Source organism: Schistocerca serialis, chromosome 5, assembly GCF_023864345.2.
Source record: "Schistocerca serialis cubense isolate TAMUIC-IGC-003099 chromosome 5, iqSchSeri2.2, whole genome shotgun sequence".
Classification (NCBI taxonomy): Eukaryota; Metazoa; Arthropoda; class Insecta; order Orthoptera; family Acrididae; genus Schistocerca; species Schistocerca serialis.
This window is the reverse complement of record NC_064642.1, coordinates 751,020,476-751,033,309: the sequence shown is the minus strand read 5'-3', so window position 1 is coordinate 751,033,309 and position 12,834 is coordinate 751,020,476. Positions and strand designations below refer to the sequence as shown.

General features: G+C 45.6%; 1 protein-coding gene across 1 annotated transcript in view; it reads left to right on the top strand.

Moving 5' to 3' along the window:
• The window catches only part of LOC126481576 (SCY1-like protein 2), a 691,940-nt gene that overhangs the window by 459,928 nt on the left and 219,178 nt on the right, over positions 1 to 12,834 (top strand). The window lies entirely within an intron of this gene.

The following is a 12,834-nucleotide window of genomic DNA, read 5'->3' as shown; positions in this document are numbered from 1 at the left end:
CTGGCCCATTTTCATTTGCCGCACCCTTTATATACACTACTGGCATTAAAATTGTTACACCACGAAGATGACGTGCTACAGACGCGAAATTTAACCGAAAGGAAGAAGATGCTGTGATATGCAAATGATTAGCTTTTCAGAGCATTCACACAAGGTTGGCGCCGGTGGCGACACCTACAACGTGCTCACATGATGAAAGTTTCAACTGATTTCTCATACACAAACAGCAGTTGACCGGCGTTGCCTGCTGAAACGTTGTTGTGATGCCTCGTGTAAGGAGGAGAAATGCGTGCCATCACGTTTCCGACTTTGATAAAGGTCAGATTGTAGCCTATCGCGATTGCGGTTTATCGTGTCGCGACATTGCTGCTCGCGTTGGTCGAGATCCAATGACTGTTACCGGAATATGGAATCGGTGGGCTCAGGAGGGTAATACGGAACGCCGTGCTGGGTCCCAACGGCCTCGTATCACTAGCAGTCGAGATGACAGGAATCTTATCCGCATGGCTGTAACTGATCGCGCAGCCACGTCCCGATCCCTGAGTCAACAGACGGGGACGTTTGCAAGACAACAACCTTCCGCACGAACAGTTCGACGACGTCTGCAGTAGCATGAACTATCAGCTCGGAGACCATGGTTGCGGTTACCCTTGACGCTGCATCACAGACAGGAGCGCCTGCGAAGGTATACTCAACGACGAACCTGCGTGCAATATTGGCAAAACGTCATTTTTCGGATGAATTCAGGTTCTGTTTACGGCATCATGATGGTCGCATCCGTGTTTGGCGACATCGTGGTGAACGCACATTGGAAGCGTGTATTCGTCATCGCCATACTGGCGTATCACCCGGCGTGATGGTATGGGTTGCAATTGGTTACAAGTCTCGGTCACCTCTTGTTCGCATTGACGGCACTTTGTACAGTGGACGTTACATTTCAGATGTGTTACGACCCGTGCCTCTACACTTCATTCGATCCCTGCGAAATCCTACATTTCAGCAGGATAATGAACCATCGCATGTTGCAGGCCCTGTACGGGCCTTTCTGGATACAGAAAATGTTCGACTGCTGTCCTGGCCAGCACATTCTCCATATCTCTCACCAACTGAAAACGTCTGGTCAATGGTGGCCGAGCAACTGGCTCGTCACAATACGCCAGTCAACACTCTTGATGAACTGTGGTATCGTGTTGAAGCGGCATTTCTTACAGAAACTAGCAGTACGGTAATAAACAGCCTTTTAAACACGTCGCCAACGGCAATAAAGACATTTATAGCAATACAACAGTTTAAAAATTTTTTTTTTTTTAAAACACAGAAGCTAACAGTACGGTAACAACAGCCTTTCAAAACACGCCGCTAACGGCAATCAAGTAATTTATAGCAATACAACAGTTTTAAAAAATTTAAAGAACATTAGTAAACTGGCTACTAAAGTAAATACAGAACTTTGTTAATAAAGTACCGTGAGGTAGTGAAGCTATCAACACCGCCATTAAAAAAAAATCAAAGGCCTTAGCAAACACACGATTAATGGCAATAAAGGAATGGAGGAATTTAAAAATGTTTTTAAACAAAAGTGTCCTGGAATATGATTAGAACATAACAGATACGACGGACCCGTGTAAGGCGGCCACAAATCACCCACTCAGGGATGCTCAGGCTAGGCAGAATACTGACCAATTTAAATACGCCCGTAAACACAATTGCCACTCTCAGGCTGGTCATTGCACCGACTTTTAGCCAGCTAAAACTTGTAATAAGATGGCTTAATTTGCTGACAGAATTAGAGCTACCCTCGTGCAAGGAAACATTACACCACACAATCCTGAATGAGCGACCGCATGATCAACCAACAAGAAACATGAATTTACTCATAACACACGACAGAATAGCGAAACAATTAAACTGCCAAAACTACACCTCCCCTCGGGCAGTAACGAGAGGAGGAGGAAAGATCACTGTCTTCAATTACACCGGTGCCGGGGACAGGAAACCTGATCGCCGGAGGCCACAAGGCAGAAGAGACACTGGTTACGCAAACTTATTACTTAACGATTAAACGTTCCACTATCTTAACTTGCAATTATGCTCGAACAGGCTGTACACGATGTGTGGATCCACACATCCGACCGCGCACGCATCGCCAGCGTACCCAAAACGCCACGGTCACGCGACAACACGCTCTGTCACCGGAGTTCGCGTCTTCTCTGCAACGTTGATGGGTAATGACCGCTCCTTCCTGTTAGATGTCTACTTTTAAACTCCAGCGTTGAAACGGAGGATTTAAAGAAGGTTGTTAACGTCCCACCAAGGTGAAATGAACAGCAACTACTCGTGGGGCGATTCTGTATACAACCAACCCGTGGGGAGCTCTTCCGTCAACTCGACCCGCTCGTTACACACAACCGACATATATCACGTGGCGACTCTGTACAACCGACCACGCCTGGTCCTCGCTGGCGAGCCACTGCCCTACCGTGTCCACCAGACTCTGAGTGCACCCCCTTACTTCCACGCCACCACACGAGGTTACCACCGGTCAAAGATCTTACTTCCTCCATAGCAGTTTCCCGGAAGCAAGAACGCAGATGTCGATAGCAGAGGGAACAGACAACCAAGCAGCCACTTAATGACAGACAACATATCAAACAAACATGTCAGGGGTAGAAAAGGAAAACCAATGCAATTTAAACACAAGGTGTAGCACGAGTCGATACATGGCTCAACCTCCCCCTCTTAAGCTGGAAGCAAAGCTTCCCAAACCCTACAAGAGAAATGTTCACCTCAACTTAACCTGACTCAGATGAACTCGATACTGTTTTCCCGCTTGATTGTCCCGAACTAAGAGATTCACTGGACCCAATCGTCTCTCAATGGTACACGGCCAAATAAAACGAGGAGCCAATTTTCCCAGCCTGTAGACTGGTGCGCCTCCCCCCGGGTAATTACGAATATAAACTTGATCTCCAGGCTTGCCCTGAAACTGACGCCGACCCCGGTTATAACGAACGGCTTGTCTGTTATGAGCAGCGAGAATATTATACCTGGCCTTACCCCAGTTTTCTTTAATAAGCTGGGGAGTAATAACTGCCGGAATTAGGTCTTGAATCTTCCACAAATTAGTAAGGGGAGAATTAACAGGAAAAGTAAACATCAGAGAATCAGGGGTTGCCTTGATGGATTTATGACACGCGCTGTTAAAGGCTAAACTAATCCACCGGAGATTTGAATCCCACATCCTAGGAGAATCCTGATGGTAAATGATAAGAGCGGATTTCAAATTGCGGTTCACCCTTTCCGCAAATGATCCCTGAGGATAATAGTGAGTTGTGGTAATATGCGTTATCCCGTTCTTGAAGGTAAACGTTCTAAGCTGAGCCGAACGAAAAGCGTGAGTGTTATCGCTAACCAGTTGTTTAGGCGGTCCGAATACACTGAAGGTGTTGAGTAAATGAGCAATGGTAGTGACAGCATTTACATTTCGACTCGGTATAAGCTAAGTAAACCTAGAAAAGGCATGGATCACCACCAGAATATATTGATTACCCTGCTTAGTCTGAGGTAACAGACCCACATAATCTACTTACAATTTGTCCATAGAGTAAGCCTCACACTCCGAACTGAGCAACCCTTGCCCCAATGCACTACTAGGCTTAGCAATACAGCATTCCCGACACTGTGCTACCATCTGTCTTATATCTCGCTTCATACGAGGCCAAGTGAGAAATTCCTTCACTTTCTGTAATGTCTTATAGGTGCCTAAATGTCCCCGAGAACAGATTGATGAAAATACTGAAACACTGGTCGTGCTAAGGTTGCTGGTAAACAAATTCAAAATTTGCGACCGTCTCCCCCTTTTTTACACAAAACCCCTTTGTTCACAACATAGGGGCCTACCTCCTCGCCCGCTTTCGGCCTTCTCCTAATGTCACCGAGGTTAGGGTCCTGTTCCTGTTGCGTACGTAGATCGACGAAAAGCTGGGGAATCTCTCCCAACACCATACAACTAAAATCCTCTTCCCCGCTCTCCTGATTGTGATCAACGCTGGGTGAACTATCAAACACCCGACTTAGCACATCGGTCACGACATTGTCAGTTCCCCTGATATGTTTAACAGTAAATTGAAAGGCGGAAATTCGCAAAACCCACCTCACGATTCTCCCTGCTTTACGTGGGCGAGCCAAAACCCAACTCAGGGCCCGATTATCAGTTTCAAGATCAAAGGGTTGATGCTCCAAATAGAATCGATACTTTTCTAAAGCAAAGAGGACCGCCAACACCTCGCGCTCATACACTGAATACTTGAGTTTAGCATTCGTTAACCGGCGCGACGCATATGCTAGCGGCTGCCTCTTCCCATCCCCTTCTTGGAGAAGAACCGCAGAAACCCCGAGTTAGAAGCGTCAGTTTGCACAATAAACCTCTTACTAAAATCAGGAACGCCCAATACCGGAGGATTGGCAATCGCTTCTTTGATCTGGTCGAAGGCCGCCTGCTGTGCGGTTCCCCATTCAAACTTAACTCCCTTCCGACGAAGTTCATTAAGGAGTGCCGCCAGTTGAGTGAAGCGGGGGACAAAGCGCCTAAAATAATTAGCAATGCCAATAAATTTGGCAATTCGTCTTTTATCTCTAGGGGGCAGTAGTGTTCATAAGGCCTTTGTACGGTCCTGGCCAATACGTGTACTTCGGCCCGATACCAGGTGTCCCAAAAACGAGACCTGTGGACGAGCGAAGGTGACCTTTTCAGGTCTGACTGTCAAACCGGCATACGCAGCCTAATGAATACCTGCCGGATATGCTCAAGATGTTCTTCAAATGACTTACTATAGATGACCAAGTTGTCTAAGTAGTTATACACACAAACCAACTTCAAATCACCTAAGACATTGTCCAACAATCGCGTCAATACAGCTGCCCCGGTAGCGAGACCAAAGGGAACCCTATTAAATTCGAACAGATTCCAATCTGTGCAAAAGGCGGTAACATGCTTACAGTCCTCCGTTAGAAGAATTTGCTAGCTCGCCTGATTATCATCAAGGACCGTGAACCAATTTGCGCCCGCAAACCAAGTGAACGAATTATGAAGGTCGGAAAGAGGAACCGACTCCAACACCACCTTGTTATTCAGGCGACGATAATCAACAACAACTCTGAAGTCCCGCCCTTGCTCCTTGGGCACGAGGAACACGGGAGACGCGTAGGACGAAGTCGAGGGTCTAATGACTCCCTCTTCGAGCATTTTAGATATTTTAGACCTCAAAACCTTGACCTTAGGTGGTGACAAACGATAAGGAGACTGACTAACAGGAATCGGATCACTAGGGCGAATCTTACACTGAAGAACCTTGGTAACTCCTAGTCGATCACAGAGAAGCTGGGGAAAATCAGCTAACAACCTATCAATACGAGAAGCCTGCTCCACCGAGAGATGCTCCAGATCAAACTTGCCTGCTTCGACCGCCAAGGCCTTAGGACCTGCACATTGCACCTGCTGCTTACATTCACAAAAACCAAACTTCAGTTCAGGCTTAAACTTAAAGAAAAAGGTATGCCCCTCACAATCCAAAACCAAACGAGTTTTATTAATAAAGTCACACCCAAGAATCAAGTTAGCCGACAATCCTTTCACCAAGGCAAAACATATGGGCCAAGAAAATTCTCCCACGGACAAACCCCCATGAACCCATCCTTGCAGAGGTAACAGCTGCCCATCATCCAAACGACATCTCTGAACCATGGATGGAATCGATTTAAAGTGAGTAATATGTGCAAACTCCAAGTACCAATCTAAATTCAACAAGGAAATAGAACTTCTGGAATCCCACGTCCCACAGACAGGTTCACCTCGCACACTACAGCAAATATATGGCAACGAGGAGATCGGGGCAGCAATCCCTCGGGCACACCTGGTTCGATAACTCTGAGTTCCTCTTTTACCAAGAATCTGGCGTCATCTGTTAGCTCTCGGTGTTCGAGGAGCACTACATTCCCTAACCAAAGGCCCTACGCTTCCACATCTGAAACATTGTCGATCCTCCTGCTTATTCATATCGCTGGAAAATCCCCGTCTCTCCTTAACCTGTAGATCAGTTTGAGAAAACTGCTTCCTTCCCTCATCGGGCAGCCGGTTCTCAAGAGACAATGCTGAGATACTACCCACTGCCTCATCCAACTCCTGCCAATTGACAGGACGCTGCCTCAAGACGAAATCAGATTTATCCACGACTCGCATGCCTCTTAAAACTATCGAAACGAGCTCTTCCTCCGGAAGCCCTACTAACAACGCCGCTGACACTAACCTAACTCTATCAACATACTGTCACAACCCCTCGTCCTTCCGTTGCATACGCGGCATATAATTACACTCCAGCTGTTGCCGGAGTCCTCTGGTTAATTTTTTACCACTAACCCACTGCCGTAACTGAGTTAAAGACAAACATTCTTCCATTGCTTGCGAGATGAATTGCCTTAACTCATCTCCCGCTAACAGATACAAGAGCCCCAAGATCAGCTGATGAGAAACTCTAAATGCTTGTGTATGCTGTTCGAGCCGAACCAACAACCACAAGAAATCTTCTACTTGTTCAAGATGATCTATACGTAACTCTCTGATATCCTTAAACAAATGCATTATCGGATTAAGTAACTTGGAATACGCCGCCTGTCCGGCACTCACAGAGTCACATCCACCCTCACGACTCATCCCATCGCGGAACTCTAATTCCTCTCTACCCTCAGGGAGTCCCTTTTTTAGTTCCAAACAAGCAAAATCAAGTTTCAATGCACTTGTTCTCTCCTGCAGCCCCATCCACAACTGCTTATCTGAGCCATTTAATTTAACTGACCCTAAGTCACGTACCCGATTACCGAGGTGAGCTAACTGCGCCCGCACCCCATCTAATTGCCTACCACTAGGCTGCGCATCCTCTAAGAAGGATATAGTATCTCTGAGACGATCAACCGCCTCACCCAAGCATTTTGCTGCCGCCTTACACTCACCAATCACTTCCGGCGTGATGACCACCGGAGACGAAAGTGCAGACCGTAAATGCGCTGCCAGTTCCGACACACTTCCTTCCGTGGGCTGTTGGCAGATGGCCAATTCATACAACAAATGTTCCCTCTTCAACAAGTTTATTCCAGGGCACTTTCGCGGTTCCATAATTACTAGGACGCTGAAACAGAACAAACCAATCAGCTTTTGGACCACACAAAGATATCAGGAGGACTTAAAGAAGCTTGTTAACGTCCCACCATGTTGAAATGAACAGCAACTACTCGTGGGGCGATTCTGTATACAACCAACCCGCGGGGAGCTCTTCCGCCAACTCGAATCGCTCGTTACACACAACCGACATATATCACGTGGCGACTCGGTACAACCGACCACGCCTGGTCCGCGATGGCGAGCCACTGCCCTACCGTGTCCACCAGACTCTCTGAGCGCACCCCTTTACTTCCGCGCCACCACACGAAGTTACCACCGGCCAAAGATCTCACTTCCTCCATAGCAGTTTCCCGGAAGCAAGAACGCAGATATCGATAGCAAAGGGAAAAGACAACCAGGCAGCCACTTAATGACAGACAACATATCAAACACACATGTCAGGGGAAGAAAAGGAAAACCAATGCAACTTAAACACAAGGTGTAGCACGAGTCGATACACGGCTCAGGTGGTTAATCGGGATCAATGCACCAAATGGTTCAAATGGCTCTGAGCACTATGGGACTTAACTTCTGTGGTCATCAGTCCCCTAGAACTTAGAACTACTGAAACCTAACTAACCTAAGGAGATCACACACATCCAGATCAATGCACCCAAATTACGTGAAAATGTAATAATATGTCTAGTATAATATATTTGTCCAATGAATACCCATTTATCATCTGTATTTCTTCTTGCTGTAGCAATTTTAATAGCCAGTATATATATATATATATATATATATATATATATATATATATATATATATATATATATATATTCATCAGTTTTTTACCGCGAATTCCTCTCTTGTGCCAACCTCTTCGTATCAGAGTAGCACTTGCTACCTATCTCAATTATTTGGTGGATGTATTTCAATCTCCGTCTTCCTGTAAAGTTTCTACCCTCTACAGCTCCTGTGCAAGTTATTCCTGATGCCTTAGCTGACGTCATATCATCCTGTCCCTTCTTCTTGTCAGTGTTTTCCATATATTCCTTTCCTCTCCAATTCTGCAAAGAATCTCCCTGTTCCTCACCTTATGAGTCCACCTAATTTTCAACATTCGTCTGTAGTGCCACGTCCCAAATGCTTCGATTCTCTTCTGTTCCGGTTTTCCCAGACTCCATGTTTCACTACCATACGTTACTCCAGACGTATATTCTCAGAAATTTTTCCTTCAAATTAAGTTCTATGTTTGACACCAGGAGAATTCTCTTGGCCAGGAAGGCCATTTTTGCCAGTGTTAGTCTGCTTTGGATGTCGTCGTTGCTCCATTCGCCATGGGTCATTTTGCTGCCTAGGTAGCATAATTCCTTAACTTTTTCTACTTCGAGGCCATCAGTCCTGATGCTAAGGTTTTCAGTGTTCTCATTTCCGCTACTTCTCATTACTTTCGTCTTCCGTCGATTTACTCTCAATCCATATCCTGTTTTCATTCGACTGTTCGTTTCATTCAACAGTTCCTGTAATTCTTCTTCACTTTGACTGAGGACAGCAATGCCATCAGCGAATCTTGTCATTGATACCTTTCACATTTAATATTAATTCCACTGTTGAACCTTTCTTTTCTTTCCATCGTTGCTTCTTCGATGTATAGATTGAACAGTAGGGGCGAAAGACCAGAACCCTGGCTTACACCTTTCTTAATCCGAGCACATCGTTCTTGGTCTTCCACCACTATTATTCTCTCTTGTCTCTTGTAGTATATTACCTGTCTCTCCCTATGACTTACCCCTATTTTTCTCAGAATTTCGAACATCTTGCACGATTTTACATTGTTGAACCGTTTATCAGGTCGAAAATCCTATGAACGTGTCTCGATTTTTCTGTAGTTATTAGGCATCGTTAACTGCTGCAGTCTGACGTACCAAATTTATCCTGACAATTGGTGCCTTCTTTGCGTCAAGTTGTGCCATAAATTCCTTTTTCTCCAATTAGTTTTAGTATCTTCCCCTCTAATCGTCAACGTTCTTTTATAGCACGACATTTGAAAAAGCTTCTATTCTCTTCTTGTCTGAACTACGTATCGTTCAAATTTCATTTTCGTACAAGGCTACACTCTATACGAATAACTTTAGAAATACATACAGTCAATTAAATTTTTATTAGATGTTAACAAACTCTCTTTTTCAGAAATTATTTTTTTGCTATAGCTAGCATGAATTTTACATCACCTCTACTTCGGCCATCATCAGTTATTTTGCTGCTCAAATTGCAAAAGTTATCTACCAATTTTAATTTCTCACTACCTAATCAAAGTCCTTCAGCATCACCTGATGTAATTCGACTACATTCTTCCATTAACCTTGTTGTGCTTTTGTTGATGTTCATCTTGTATGCCCCTTTCAAGACACTGCCCATTCCGTTCAACTTCTCTTCGGAGTCTCTGACAAAAATACAGTCTCATGGACTAAGCTCAAAGTTTTTGTTTCGTCTCCATGAATTATAATCCCGTCTCCAAATTTTTCTTTAGTTTTCTTTAGTTCTTCTCAATCTGCAAATTGTATAAACTGGGGACAGGCTTCAAGCTACCTCACTCCCTTCTGAAAAAGTGCTTTCCTTTCATGCCTGTCGATTCTTATAACTGCCATCTAGTTTCTGTACAAGTTACAAATAACCTTTCGCTCCCTGTATTTTAGCCCCACTACCTTCAGAACCTGAAAGAATGTATCCTATTCAAAATAATCGAAAACTTTCTGTAAGTCAATGAAAGCTATAAACGTAGGTTTCCCTATTCTTAACCTGTGTTCTAAGAGAAACTGTAGGGTCAATATTGACAATTGTGCTCCTACATTTCTCCAGAGTCCAAACAGATCTTCCGCGAGGTCGACTTCTACCAGTTTTTCATGTGTATACGACCATTGTCCAGTGGAAAAATTACACCCCGGTACTGTCACATAAGAGGTTGCTTAAGAGGTTGCATATGTCCGTGATGTGACGTTGTGCCCTCAGAGTTCCTCCAGTAACTACTAGGTGTATCTGAAGTCATACACGATGATTCCCCACACCATGACGACAGGGAAAAGGCAGCAGTGCTTCTCCAAAGTACTGGAAGAATGAGACCTCTCCATAGGTCTCCGCCATACTCGCCGACGGCGGTCATCCGGGGCAATGCAGAACCAGCACTCATAGCTGAACACGCAGTGCGCCGCCACTCGCCAGCAGTCCATGCTTCCCGGTGACTGCACCGCTGCAGACTCAGCCGTCTGTGTTGTGGTGTTAATGGCAGCCTACGCACAGGACGGTAACGCCCTAGTCCCGCTCCTTCTAGTCTCCGACCAGTGACGCGGGCTGACATTGAATGTTGCCGGGAGTCGATTAGTTGTTCTCGGATGGCAGACGCAAATCTGAGGAGGCTACGATGTGTTTCGTGCATAATTCGGCGATCCTGCACTGTCGAGGTCAGACGGCTTTAGAAAGCATCGCTCCTGCGAAACGCAACTCGCCCTTTTTTCGCATGATATCTTGCGAACCATGGATGAAGGGTATCAGATGGATGCCATATTCCTTGACTTCCGTAAAGCGTTTGACTCGGTGCCCCACTGCAGACTCCTAACTGAGGTACGAGCATATGGGATTGGTTCCCAAGTATGTGAGTGGCTCGAAGACTTCTTAAGTAATAGAACCCAGTACGTTGTCCTCGATGGTGAGTGTTTATCGGAGGTGAGGGAAGTGTGGTAGATCCGCTGTTGTTTTCTATCTGCTAAAATGACCTTTTGGATAGGGTGGATGGCAATATGCGGCTGTTTGCTGATGATGCTGTGGTGTACGGGAAGGTGTCGTCGTTGAGTGACTGTAGGAGGATACAAGATGACTTGGACAGGATTTGTGACTGGTGTAATGAATGGCAGCTAACTCCAAATATAGATAAATGTAAATAAATGCAGATGAATAGGAAAAAGAAACCCGTAATGCTTGAATATTCCATTAGTAGTGAAGCACTTGACACAGTCACGTCGATTAAATATTTGGGCGTAACATTGCAGAGCGATATGAATTGGGACAAGCATGTAACGGCAGTTGTGGGGAAGGGGGATGGTCGTCTTCGGTTCATTGGTAGAATTTTGGGAACATGTGGTTCATCTGTGAGGGAGACCGCTTATAGAACGCTGGTGCGACCTATTCTTGAGTGCTTCTCGATCGTTTGGGATCCCTATCAGGTCGGATTGAAGGAGGACATAGAAGCAATTCAGAGGCGGGCTGCTAGATTTGTTACTGGTAGGTTTGTTCATCACGCGAGTGTTACGGAAATGCTTCAGGAACTCGGGTGGGAGCCTCTAGAGGAAAGGAGGCGTTCTTTTCGTGAATCACTACTGAGTAAATTTAGAGAACCAGCATTTGAGGCTGACTGCAGTACGATTTTACTGCCGCCAACTTACATTTCGCAGAAAGACCGCAAAGATAAGATTCAAATGGTTCAAATGGCTCTGAGCACTATGGGATTCAACATCTGAGGTCATCAGTCCCCTAGAACTTAGAACTACTTAAACCTAACTAACCTAAGGACATCACACACATCCAAGCCCCAGGCAGGATTCGAACCTGCGACCGTAGCGGTTACGCGGTTCCAGACTGAAGCGCCTAGAACTGCACAGCCACACCGGCCGGCACAAAGATAAGAGAGACTAGGGCTCGTACAGAGGCATATAGGCAGTCATTTTTCCCTCGTTCTGGTTGGAAGTGGAACAGGGAGAGAAGATGCTAGTTGTGGTACGAGGTACCCTCCGGCACGCACCGTATGGTGGATTGCGGAGTATGTATGTAGATGTAGATGTGGTCGAACAGAATGGTAAGACTGATGACGTCGCCTGCGCTCGTGTTGCTATGCAGTCCTTCATCCGGCCCCTGTCACACGCGAATCCCCAAAAATCTGGGTATTGCACAGTTGGATAAGCTAGCCAAATGGAGACCCACAATGATGCTCTGCTTCCAGCCGCGGTCAGGTGGTGGTAACGCTGTCTCACATGGCATCTCAGTGCGCTTCACAGTGATCACGCGACATCTGACTGTTTATGCCCCTCATGTACCCTAGCAGGCCTGGTACCAGCACTAAACACTAACAGTGTTAATGCACGCTCTTACCTGTTCTGGCTGTCACAGAGTATTCCAAGTCATTATTTACGTACGCACGGATGGTGAAATGCAACGTAAAAAAAAAGGAGTAACATTGCCGTGGGCGGAGCTTGTATAGTAGGCATTTCTGCCGCTAGGCGTGTACAGCGCAACTCATTGCCAGTTCAGTGCCGCCTGTGTTGTCGACCTGGGCTGTTCTGTTCATCTGCAGTGATTATTTTTGCTAGCGCTGTTTTTTTCTTGTTTCGTTTTTTATGATACTGTGAAATTTTGTTTTCTACTAGGTAAAAATACTCTGGAACTGTGTTAATGTTGAAAACCGTTTACCAAGATGACGCTATGGGAAGAACTCAATTGTACGAGTGGTTTGCTCTATTTAAAAATGGCGACATGTCGATTGATGACAAACCTCGTTCTGGACGTCCATCAGCTGCCCGAATCGACGCAAATATTGAAAACATTAGAGAGCTTGTGCTCACAGACCGTCGACAGGCAATTGACCATCTGTCAGAGATTAGTGGGTTATCTTGGAGCTCAGTTCAATCAAG